Genomic DNA, 13,147 nt, shown 5'->3' with positions numbered 1-13,147 from the left:
GAGTATTTCCACTCAGATGATTGTAGACCATGGGAACATGGGTTCAGTGTAAGTGCTTGCCCTATCATTCTCACTGCACCACAGACAGAGCAATTGCTTAAACAGGTCCTTCGCATTCATTGTCCAGAATCTGAGGACAAATGTTCAGATTCAGATTCATTTATCTTTCCCATGTAGTTCTAAGCATGCACTGAAATAGTGTTAAAAAAAAGATGCTGTATTAACTGTATAATCATCACACCAACAAAGTGTGCCCACAATGCTCAGCAGTACCACACAAGCAACAACAACAGAAGACAACAAGCAACAAGACAGCAACAGCAAAATAAACCCCTTTTCACCCACTCACACACCCAGACAGTCTGGTCCATACACATTAGTCCTGCATGCTTAGTCTTTCAGTTTCTTCCCTCCATCTCTCAATCGGTCTGTTCACCAGAATTTACTTCTTTCCATTTGTCCACTTCATCAGTATATTCCTAGTTGAATTAATGTCGTTGTTCGGATCCAGGCAGCTCAAGTTCCATCAGAGAACTACTGACTATATCACTGCTCTAGTGGTTACACCTTGTCAGTGTGATACAAATTCAGTTTCAGCAAATATTTTATTATCAGCTTTGTTTTGTGATCGTGTGTTGCTTACCAGCATGCCTTGATGCTGCTGAAAGATATCCCATATCCTTGCACCTGGGAGGTGACATACCAACTGGGAGACCGGCTTGTGGCTACTGGAACGTCTTTATATACAGAATCTCCCACTCCCATTCCAGCATCTTAGTCCATGACCTCCTCTACTGCAATGATGAGGCAACTCTCAGGTTGGAGGAGCAACGCATCCTATTAAGTCCTGGAGCCAACAACTTTGATATCTCTAATATCTGATTATTACTAACCCCTCTTCCTTCTCTAGTTTTCCATTTCCCACTCTAGCACACTTTTAAACCCTTCTCTTCTCTGCACTTGCTCACTAGTTCACTTCAGTGCCACACTTCCTTCCCTCTTTCTCATGGTGCACTATCCTCTCCTATCAGATTAAATCTACTTTAGCCCTTTACCTCTTCCACCTCTCACCTCCTAGCTTCTAACTTCATACCTCTCCCTCTCTGTGTTTTCATATTCTGATGGTGTCTGATCTTCAAGTTTTTCTGTACTGTGAATCTTCACTTCAGTGATCTAAATACTAACCCAGGGAAACAGTGTGTGACATCCTTAACTGTATGATCAGCCATGGATAATCATTCACAAATCTTTATTCGTTCTCCTTCATCATGCCCAGATTTTTCATCCTGCTGGCACCCATTTCCTCACTGGTAGATTTGAACATTTATTGTACAGCTCCTGTTAGCCCAACTGGTATATACTGTTCCTGATTTTCCTCTCTCTTTTCTGCATGGAATCATGCTGATGAAGAAGATGAAACATTCAATAAAGCCAACATGGAACTTGCTGTGAAAAAATAAACAAACCTTATCACTCTGCGTTCACAGAGGGAGGTGAATTGCACAGACAAATGCTCTGCAATTTTGTGAAAGATGAGATATCTCAATGAATCTGAAAGACTGTATTTAAATACGGTTGGTACATTGGGATTAGCACCACTTTGCTGTGTGTCTCACCACATACAAATTCATTTCTGAGCAAGGTCTAAAATCACTGAGGAATCAAGAGCATAAAGTTCAGATTCCCTACAATCAGATATTCGTTTTTGGTTCCACGGTTTTGGGATCTTAAACTTACAGAATGGTTGCTGAGCTAAGGAGATGTTCAGTCTGTCAAATCTGTACAAGAACACAGACAGTCTGGATCATCCGCATCACTCCTGAATGTTTCATCTTTCCAGTTTGTTCTCTCCATCTCTCAACTGGTTGACCTGTTGACCTGAATTAACTTCTTTCCATTTGCCTGACTACATTAGTATATCCCTTATCAAATTAATGTAGCTGTTCTGACCCAAGTTCCAACAGAAAATTACTAAGTCAGTTGTCTAGTTTTCACACCTGGTGAATTTGAATCAAACTTCAGTGTTTTGCAAATACTTTATCATCAATATCATTTTGTCACATTCCATTGTTTTCCAGAATGCCTGTTGCCACTTTGAGTCATCGCTGACTCTTGTGTCTGGGAGGCAACACACCAACCATGCATGCAGTTTGGGGCTGCAGAAATTGCCTGGTACAGAAAGGTCTTCCATTCGCATTCCAACATGTTGGTTCACATCCTGCTCTACTGCGATGATGACGCCACTCTCAGGTATGAACAACAACACCTCAGAGACTGGGAGCCAATAATTTGATGGCATAATCATTAATTTCTCTCCTTTCTGGTCATTTTTAACCAACTCCCATCTCTCTTTTTCCATTTCCCATTCTGACACAGAGTTTTCAACCCTTGTCCTCTCTGCACCTGCCCATTACTTCCCTTCAGTGCCTTTTCTCCCATGGTCCATTATCCTCTCCTATCAGATTCCTTCTTATTCAGCCCTATACCTCTTCCAACTATCATCTCCCAGCTCCTAACTTCATCCCCTCTCCCTTTCTGTACTTTTGATCCTGATGATCTCTGACCTTCTCATATTTTCTGCACTGTGAACTTTCTCTTCAGTGATCTAAATACTGACAAGTTGAAGACAGCAGGTGATGTAATTGACTGGATGATCAGACATGGATATCCCTTTACAGGTGAGTCAACACTTCACTTGTGAGTCTGTTGGGGTCATCTATTGCATCCGGTGCTCCCGTTGTGGCCTCCTCTACATCGGTGAGATCCGACACATATTGGGGGATCGCTTCGTTGAGCACCTATGCTCCGTCGCCACAACAGACAGGATCTCCCGGTTGCCACCTACTTCAACTCTGCTTCATATTCCTATTCGGATAAGTCCGTACATGGCCTCCTCTACTGCCATGATGAGGCCAAGCTCAGGTTAGAGGAGCAACACCTCATATATCATCTGGGTAGTCTCCAGCTCCTTGGCATGAACATTGAATTCTCCAGCTTCTGGTAATTCCCTCGGTCTCCTTCCCCTATCACACTTTCACTCTGCCTCCTCTTCTAGCTACCTATCACTTCTCTCATGATTCCGCCTCCTTCTACAACCCATAGTATACCCTTACATTCCCTTCCCTCACCCCTTGAACTTTCCTCTGATTGGTTTTCCACCTGCACCTTCCCCCTCCCCCCACCTTCTTTATAGGGCCCCTGCCCCCTCCTTCTTCAGTCCTGACGAAGGGTCTCGGCCCGAAACGTTGACTGCTACTTTCAACAAATGCTGCCCGACCTGCTGAGTTCATCCAGCTTGTTTTGTATGTGTTGATTTGACCACAGCATCTGCAGTGTACTGTGAGTTTAGATTTGTGAATGGTTATCAATGGCTGATCATACAGTTAACTTTGTCACACACTGTTTCATTGGGTTAGTCTTTAGATCACTGAAGTGAAAATTCACAGTCTAGAAAATACTTGAAGATCTGACACCATTGGAACATGAAAACAGAGAGGGAGAGGTATGAGTTTCGAAGTTAGGAGGTGAGAGATGGAAGAGGTAAAGGGCAAAAGTAGATTTAATCTGATGGAAATAGTAAAGGACAATGAGAGAAAGGGAAGGGAGAGTGGCACTGAGTGGAAGTAATGGGCAAGTGCTGAGAAGAGAAGGTTTAAAAGAGTGCCAGAATGGGAAATGGAAACCAAGAGAAGGAAGAGGGTTTAGATATGTTCAGATAATAGAGAAATCAGTGTTGTTGGCTCCAGGATTGGATCAGAACAACTACATTAATTGAATAAGGAATATACTAATGAACTAAGGCAAATGAAAAACAAATAAATTTGGGTCAACGGACTGATTGAGAGCTGGAGAGAACAAACTGAAAGATAAGCATTCAGCAGTGATGTAGATGAACCGGACTGTCTGTGTATGTGAGTGGGTGTGTGGGTGGATGCGAAGGAGGGAGAATAAAGACCTTTGATATCTCCCAGATACAGCATCCAAATGTCACAACAAATATGTTTGTGTACAACTCATATTCAATGAAAGGTGTACCTGTTGTCTTTCTCTATAATACCTGACATGTTTTACCTGGATTTTGTGAAGTGAGATTCTAGATAATAGTGGAATTCTCTGGCAAAGCTTGTCTGCTTCGAGATGCCTTTGGTGCAGAGTTTAATCTACCTGTGGGGCTTTTGGAAAACCTTTTGGGGCAGTTAATGAAGGAGAGGCAGTTTGATGATGGACAGGTGTCACACAGAGAGCAGGGTGGTGATAACCAGCAAGTCCCCACCCTAAGGGGGTGGTTTAGGTTTAGGTTTTTTCTACCAACCGGCTGCACCATTTACTGAAATGCCTTTGTAGAGTAATATTGACATTCTGTACATTCTGTGGGATCACAGCCCTCTCATGAAAAACATTCATATAAATCCCAATTCTCTCCAAAGGAACTTGTCTTCCAAAATTGTTGACATCACCCTTGTGCTAGAATGAGGAAAAAGACTCTCATTATGCCCCCACAGTTCCTTTCAGAATCCTGGAACTCTCAATATGATCACTGGCATATTTTTTCAAGTGCATTTCAACCAATTCAGATTCATCTGTCTTCAGTGGACCTTGCCTTCTCTCCAAAAATCCATCTGCTATTCAATATTCCAAGCAAATATTTCCTGTCTTAGGTGCACAGACCAAAGCAACGTATGAACTCCAAAGGGACAATAACTGGGTGCTTTTTTATAGACCTCCCCCCCCCCCCCCCAATAACAGCGATGTTAAGGAGCAGATAGGGAGGCAGATTCCGGAATGATGCAATAATAATAGGATTGTTCTGATGGGAGAATTTAATTTTCCTTTTATTGATTAGCATCTCCTTAGCGCAAGTGGTTTAGATGAGGTGAAGTTTGTTAGCTCTGTTCAGGAAGGTTTCCTGAGGCAATATGTAGATAAGCCTACAAGAGGAGAGGCTGTACTTGATCAAGTATTGGGAAACAAACCTCGTCAAGTGTCAGACTTCTCAGTAGGAGAGCATTTTGGAGGTAATTACCACAACTCTATCTTCTTCACCAGAGCGCTGGAGAGGGTTAGGAGCAATCTAGGAAAATATTTAATTAGGAAATAGGAATTAGGAATTAGGGGGAAATATGATGCTATTGGGCAGCATAAATTGGGAGCAGATGTTCTCAGGGAAATGCACAGCTGGAATGTGGCAAATGTTCAGGGAACATTTGCATGGAGTTCTGCATAGGCATGTTCCATTGAGGCAGGGAAAGGATGGTAGAGTTAAAGAATCATGGTGTACAAGTTATGTAGAAAATCTTAAGAAGAAAAGAAAAGCTTACGAAAGTTTCAAGAAACTAGGCACTGTCAGAGCTCTAGAAAATTACAAGTTTGCTGAGAAGGAGCTTAAGAACGGAATTAGGAGAGCCAGAAGCAGCCATGAGAAGTGCCTCGTTGAGCAGGATTAAGGAAAACCCCTTCTACAAGTATGCGTAGAGCAAGAGAATGAGCCGAGTGAGAATAGGAAAACTCAGGTCTAATAGTGGAAACATGTGCATGGAGCCAGAGGATGTAGTGGAAGAACTTAATGAATACTTTCCTTCAGTATTCACCAGGGAAAAAGACCTTGGCAATTGTGGGGATGACTTACAGTGGACTGAAAAACTTGAGCATAAAGACACTAAGAAAAAGGATGCGCAATGAACTTTTGAAAAGCATTAAGTTAGATGGGTCACCGGGACCGGATGAGATATACCCCAGGCTACTGTGGGAAGCGACGAAGGAGATTGCTGAGACTGTTGCAATGATCATTGCTTCTCAAATAGGAACATGAGAAGTACCAGAGGATTGGAGCGTTGCAAACGTTGTTCCTTTGTTCAAGAAAGGGAGTCGAGATAACCCAGGAAATTATAGACAAGAGAGTCTGACTTCAGTGGTGGTTAAGTTTTTGGAGAAGAAGATCATGACAGGCAGGACTTATGAGCATTTGGAGAGACATAATCTGATTAGGGATAGTCAGCATGGCTTTGTCAAGGGCAGGTCATGCCTTACATGCCAGATTGAATTCTTTCAGAATGTAACAAAAGCATTGATGAAGGTAGAGCAGTGGATGTAGTGTATGTGGATTTCAGTAAGGTATTTGATAAGGTTCCCCATGCAAGCCTCCTTCAGAAAGTAATTAGGCATGGGATCCAATTAGACCTTGCTTTGTGGATCCAGAATTGGCTTGCCCACAGAAGCGAAAGGGTGCTTGTAGATATTCTGCATGGAGATCAGTGACCAAATGTGTTCCACAGGGATCTGTTCTGGGACTTCTCCTCTTTGTGATTTTTATAAATGACCTGGATGAAGAAGTAGAAGGGTGAGTAAGTAAGTCTGCTGATGACACAATGGTTGGAGGTGCTGTGGATAGACTGGAGGGTTGTCAGAGATTACAGCAGAACATTGATAGGATGTAGAACTGGGCTGAGAAGATAAGTGTGAAGTGGATTATTTTGGCAGATCAAATTTGAAGACAGAATATAATAAAAATGATAATGGCACCACAGTGGTTGGCCTTACCAACAACTTCAAGTTGCAGTACAGAGAGGAAGTGGAAATGTATGGTAATGTAATTGGTGGAAACGTACTTAATTCACAGCCACCAACATTAAGTTGGGGTTCACTTTAAGAGGCTGGTCTGACATGATGGTGTAATTATATAAAGAAGTTTTACCGTGATTTGTGTTCAGTGTTTGGAGTACAGTCCAATAAATGAATTGTTCTGTTTTTTTCTTGAACATAAAACATCTCCACTCTTTTTATTTGTGAAAACCTGCATTTGTGACCCCAATGCTCTTGGACAATTGCAGAGCTCTTGAATATATTGGTCACTGCAGTTGCTTTGAAACTGTTGGTGTTCTGGGAGCAATATGCCATTACTTGGATTGTACAAGCTGAGACCCAATTCACCTTGCCAGTAATCGATGCTGACAACACCAATTATTTCTATGTGGTAGCATCACTCAGCATCTCTGTGACTGAGAGATGGTGAGTCTACTTGACTATCTCCCTGAACACAATAAATACTGATCACTGAAAACTCACCTTTCACAGAATTTTGGACAACTGGATTCTGAGCTCACGAAACAGCTGCTCTGCTTGCTTGGCCTCAGCAATGCTAAGCTGTTGGATCTAATATACCACATGCTGTCTCACTTGGGGAATCACTATCCTTGTTTTCTTCTTAAAGAAATCCATCTAGCAAATGTCTGATCAAATTGGCGTAGCCCTCACTAATTCACCCGTGAAGGACGACAGGGAGCTTGCTACAATGGCTGACAGTCCACAGTCAGCCAGGCAGTGGTGCATCATTCTTCATTTAGATACCTCAATAAGCCCGTCTGCAAGGCCCCCAAAATAGGCTGAACTACATAATAAAATAAAGAGAAAGCTATACTAGACTACAGACCTACAATGGACTGCATAAAGTGCACAAAAACAGTGCAGGCATTACAATAAATAATAAACAGGACAGAAGGGCAAGGAGGCAGTCCAGGCTTCGGGTATTGAGGAGTATAATAGCCTGGGGGAAGAAACTGTTACATAGTCTGGTTGTAAGAGACCGAATGTTTCAGAGCCTTTTCCCAGATGGCAGGATGGAGAAGGGATTGTATGAGGGGTGCATGGGGTCCTTCATAATGCTGTTTCCTTTGCGGATGCAGTGTGTAGTGTAAATGTCCGTGATGGCAGGAAGAGAGACCTTGATGATCTTCTCAGCTGACCTCACTATCCACTGCAGGGTCTTGCGATCCGAGATGGTGCAATTTCTGAACCAGGCAGTGATGCAGTTGAGCAGGATGCTCTCAATACAACCCCTGTAGAATGTGATGAGGATGGGGGGTGAGAGATGTATTTTCCTCAGCCTTTGCAAAAAGTAGAGACGCTGCTGGGCTTTCTCTGCTATGGAGCTGGTGTTGAGGGACCAGGTGAGATTCTCTGTCAGGTGAACACCAAGAAATTTGGTGCTCTTTACGATCTCTACCGAGAAGCAGTCTATGTTCAACAGGGAGTGGTTGCTCCGTGCCCTCCTGAAGTCAACAACCATCTCTTTTGTTTTGTTCACATTAAGAGACAGTTTGTTGGCTCTGCACCAGTCCGTTAGCCACTGCACCTCCTCTCTGTAAGCTGACTCGTTGTTCTTGCTGATGAGACCCACCACGGTCGTGTCATCGGCGAACTTGATAATATGGTTCCAGCTGTGTGTTGCAGCACAGTCGTGGGTCAGCAGAGTGAACAGCAGTGGACTGAGCACGCAGCCCTGGGGAGCCCCTATGCTCAGTGTGATGGTTTTGGAGATGCTGCTCCTGATCCGGACTGACTGAGGTCTCCCAGTCAGGAAGTCTAGGATCCAGTTGCGGAGGAAGGTGTTCAGGCCTAGTAGGCTCAGCTTTCCAATCAGTTTCTGAGGGATGATTGTGTTGAATGCTGAACTGAAGTCTATGAACAGCATTTGAACGTATGTGTCTTTTTTGTCCAGGTGGTTTAGGGCCAGGTGGAGGGTGATGGCAATGGCGTCATCTGTTGAGTGGTTGGGATGCTACGCAAACTGCAGGGGGTCCAGTGGGGTGGGCAGCAGGGTCTTGATATGCCTCATGACGAGCCTCTCAAAACACTTCATGATGATGGATGTCAGTGCAACGGGACAGTAGTCATTTAGGCAGGACACTGAAGACTTCTTCGGTACAGGGACGATGGTGGCGGCCTTGAAGCACGTTGGAATGGTGGCGCTGCTCAGGGAGATGTTGAAGATGTCAGTGAGAACATCTGCTAGCTGGTCTGCACATCCTCTGAGCACTCTACCAGGAATGTTGTCTAGTCCAGCAACCCTCCGTGGGTTGATCCTGCACTGGGATCTTCTCACGTCGGCCACGGTGAGACACAGCACCTGGTCATTCGCAGGAGGGGTGGACTTCCTTGCCGCCACATCATTTTCCACCTCAAACCGGGCGTAGAAGTTATTCAGTGCATTTGGGAGGGAGGCATCACCCGCACAGTCAGGTGATGTTGTCCTGTAATTGGTGATGTCCTGGATGCCCTTTGTTACGTACCTGTGACACGTGACAGTGGTGTACTTGTCACGTGACAGGTGTTGAAGCTATACTGGACTTGAGGTAATGGTCTTGTGATGGTGGAGTGACATCATTTTCCCGCCAGTAGAGGTCATGTGACAGGTTTTTTTTACAGGGTATGAAAGGAGGACCCCTCCCTGTGACGAGGGGCAGTTCGTAACTGGATTTGCCATGTTGACTTCATGCCACTGCGTGATTTAATATCATGACACAGTGTGGTTGAAAGATGGAGTTTTATTTGATGCCTAAAGTTTGAAAAGTCATTGCCAGCAGTTTCTTTATAAGACTGCTAGTTGAGAATCAGTGGAGAGCGAAGATCGGAGTTCGGGAGTTAAAAGATCGAGGAAAGTTGATTTCGACGGTGAAACAGGTTCGACCTTGTTTGATCCTCATTTGGAAGGAATTCGTTGATTGTCCCCGTGTTAATCCCTGTGGATAACAGAAAGGATTGGGAACAGTTTTGTAAAGGAAAGGTCAGTGCCTTTAAGCCGTTTCATTTTCATCTTCGCAAATTCTTTGTAGGAAAAGTAGTTCAACTGGGAATCACAGCAAGACAACGTGAAAGAGAATTTAAATCGTCTTAAAATGTCTCTCCCTTAAATGGACTGTAAGCATTTTGAACTTTTGCAACATTGCTTTAAGAACTGTTTAAGCTGCCGCACAGCAGCTGATTCCCGGTTACATTAGTAATTTGTTTACTTTTGGGGGATTTGTTTTTCAGTTTTTAATAAATGTTTTTGTTTATTATCAAAACCCTGCATCACTCATATATTTATTGTTGCTGAATCCGTAACACCTTCCACATGTGCCGTGTGTCGCCGCTGTCCTGGAAGTGGCTGTGGATTAGCTGGGCATGTACACGCTTTGCCCCTCTGATGGCTCAGGACAGTTTGGCCCCTGCTGTTGTCAGAGCTGCCTTGTCACCTGCTCTGAAGGCAGAGTCACAGGACCTCAGCAGCGCACGCACCTCTGCGGTCATCCATGTCTTCTGGTTGGCACGTATAGTGATGGTCTTGGACAGAGTAACATCATCAGTGCACTTGCTGATGTAGCTGGTCAATGATGCTGTGTACTCCTCTAAGTTGGTAGAGTCGCCATCGGTTGCAGCCTCCCTGAACATGTACCAGTCAGTGTGCTCAAAGCAGTCTTGAAGAGCAGAGATGGCTCCTGCTGGCCAGGTTTTCACCTGCTTCTGAACTGGTCTGGAGCACCTAACAAGCGGTCTGTCTGCTGGAATTAGCATAACAGAGATGTGGTCTGAGTATCCGAGGTGGGGGCGAGGCTCTGCCCAGTACGCGCCAGGAATGTTTGTGTAAACCAGGTCCAATGCGTTCTCCCCCCTCGTTGCAAAGTCCACATACTGATGGAATTTGGGGAGCACTGACTTAAGGTTCGCATGGTTCAAATCACCGGCGACAATAAACAGACCATCAGGGTGTGCGTTCTGCAGTTTGCTAATAGCCCCGTACAGTTCACAGAACGCCTCCTTAGCATTAACACTGGGGGGAATATAGACACCTAATATAAGGACAGAGGCGGATTCCCGTGGCAAATAAAATGGTCTGCATCGAACTGTCACAAACTCCACTAACGATGAGCAGTGTCTGGAAACCAGCAGAGTTCTTAGACCATTCTGTGTTGATGTAAACACACACACCGCCACCGCGAGCCTTACTGGAGACAGCTGCATCTCGTCTGAACGAAACAAAGCTAGCCCGTCTAGTTAGATGGCAGCGTCCGAAATCCCATCAGTGAGCCATGTCTCCGTGAAGACATACGCGTAGGAAACTCTGTACTCCCACCGAGTATTACGTTGGAATCGGATGTAGTCCATTTTATTGTCCAGGGAGTGGACATTGGAGAGCAGAATGGATGGGACAGCCGGCCGGCTAGGGTTTGCTTTTAGCCTGGCACGGACCCCTGCCCATTTGCCTCACTTCTGCTTCCTCGCACATCGCTTTTGACATCTCCATCTCCGGCTCCCAGCATCAGGTAAGTCCAAGGATTGTAGGCCCGTTTCCCTCAGCAAGCCGACGTCGTGTAATTCAGCCAGCAGATCTTTGTGGAGGTTTGTTTTTGGATGATCTCTGTATTGTAGTAGTATCTGGAGATGGTAGATACCCACTCTGTTATCCATGTGCCCTAATCAAAAATTGAGTATCAAACTTAAAATAGAAAATTAAATTAATGTAATACCAGGTCTGAAAGGCCGCTGCTGCCATGCCGTGCCGCCTTATATGAAGGGAAAGACAATGCTGTGGCTGATTGCCTCTCAGGGCAAGCCATTGAGGCCATACACATGGGGGTTGACTATGCTGGCATGGCAGCTGAACGAGCTACTAACCCAGAGGTCCAGGCATACTGATCAGCATCATGGGCCTGATACTAAGTTCAAGAAAGCTGCGTTTCTCTCCTGTGCAATGTCTCAACTGGTTGACCCTGCCCCATATTGTCCACAAACTGGAGACGGACTGTTTTTGACTCCAAATTGGCCTCTAGCATCAGGGCCAGAAGGCCTCTCAGAAACTGGTTGCTCTACTGTCTGTGTGGCATGGCCTTAGAGAGTACATTCACAATCAGACTGCAGCCTGTGTGGAGTATCAGAGCGCAAAAAATAACCGTTAACTTCAGGCACCACTGACACCTTTTAAGCTCCCTGAGCGACAGTTTGACCATGTCAATGTAGACCTTGTTGGTCCTATTTCCACTTTCCACAGTTTCATGCACATTCTTACCTTGGTGGACTGGAAAACCAAGTAACCGGGGCAGTCCCACTGGCATCGAGGAAGGCTGCAGAAGTGACTCAGGCTTTTATCAGCACCTGGGTTGGTCACTTCGTCACCCCATCTGATATTTCCTCTGACCACAGTACCCAACTCATCTCAGACCTCTGGGCTATGATGTCTCCAAACCTTGGTTTTAGGCTAAATCACATTACAGTATATCATCCCTAGTCCAATGGTCTGTGTGGGCAGTTTCACTGCTCCTCAAAGGCTGCTTTGAGGAATTCCCCAGTGGATGGGTGTTGGCGTAATTTTCACCCACTGAAGCTCATAACTGCTCCAAAAGTGGTCATTGACGGCTGAGTTATTATAGGGACAACCATTACGAGTGCCAGGTGATGTTATTCTGGATGGCACAACGACCTGGTTGGCCTCTCAACAGCATTCCTCCCTCCTCAGTAAATTTGAGTCCTTTGCATCTATTCCTACCTCCCATCATGGCATACAGCAGTCTTGGGTTCCTGTTGACCTACGTTCCATCTCCTTTGCTTTGTCTGCCATGATGCAAACCAATATCCCCTTATGCCCCCTTACGATAGCCTAGTTCTGTGTTTTGGAATGGAGAGAAAAGAATGTTATCATAATTAAGAGGGGTAACTCCAAGTGTATTTATGTAGTTCACTTTAAACCAGCCCACCAATAGCGCCACTTTTGGTGCTATTCTCATGACCCTTTACCCTTTTCAACAGTTGCTAATAATTTCGTTATTCTTCCTGATGATCAAAAGATCATCAGACTTGTATAACTCCATTACAAAGGCATGTGTATTGCTTAGAGATAGACACGCTCCCTCCAACTACAGACAAATTCCAGGCAGCACTGCATTTTATCATGCCTTTGTGTGCCTTTGTTCCCTCTAACAATAACTTCTTCAATTATGTCCTTAAATGTCTGCAAGAACTGGAAAGTTCCCAATTCCACTTCTACCCCTTGTTTCCCTATTCTACTAGCTTGTCCCAGATCATCATCATTTTGTCTTGTGGCCCTCTTCAATTTCTGCCAAAGGGAACTGATTTGTGTATCTGTTATACCTAAAGTATTGACTGTGGTCATACCTACTCCTAACAACTCTATCAAGCTCATTTTACTTCCCTGCCTTTTCGTTCTGAACTCACCATGAGTAACTTGTTTAACCAGTAAAAGATGATTAGTAAAATCCCCACAAAACTGGGAGGTCACAAAACAAGTCAAATTAAAAACTACCTCCATGTGTCTGTAACCTGGTACTAGAGTAACCTTTTTGCCAGAATCTTCTAATAATCACTCTATCTGCCCTTC

At 44.6% G+C, this 13,147-nt stretch overlaps 1 protein-coding gene across 1 annotated transcript in view; it reads left to right on the top strand.

Annotated features, from left to right (window-relative positions):
• The first annotated feature begins 2,383 nt into the window (after nt 1-2,383).
• Nucleotides 2,384-13,147, top strand: part of LOC132403442 (alpha-N-acetylgalactosamine-specific lectin-like) — a 36,109-nt gene continuing 25,345 nt past the window's right edge. Inside the window, exon 1 of the mRNA XM_059986845.1 lies at nt 2,384-2,678. The gene's annotated coding sequence lies outside the window, so the exon portion shown is untranslated. The remainder of the gene's footprint in view (nt 2,679-13,147) is intronic.

This window comes from Hypanus sabinus, chromosome 13, assembly GCF_030144855.1.
Source record: "Hypanus sabinus isolate sHypSab1 chromosome 13, sHypSab1.hap1, whole genome shotgun sequence".
Lineage (NCBI taxonomy): Eukaryota > Metazoa > Chordata > Chondrichthyes > Myliobatiformes > Dasyatidae > Hypanus > Hypanus sabinus.
This window is presented reverse-complemented; position numbering and strand designations above follow the sequence as displayed.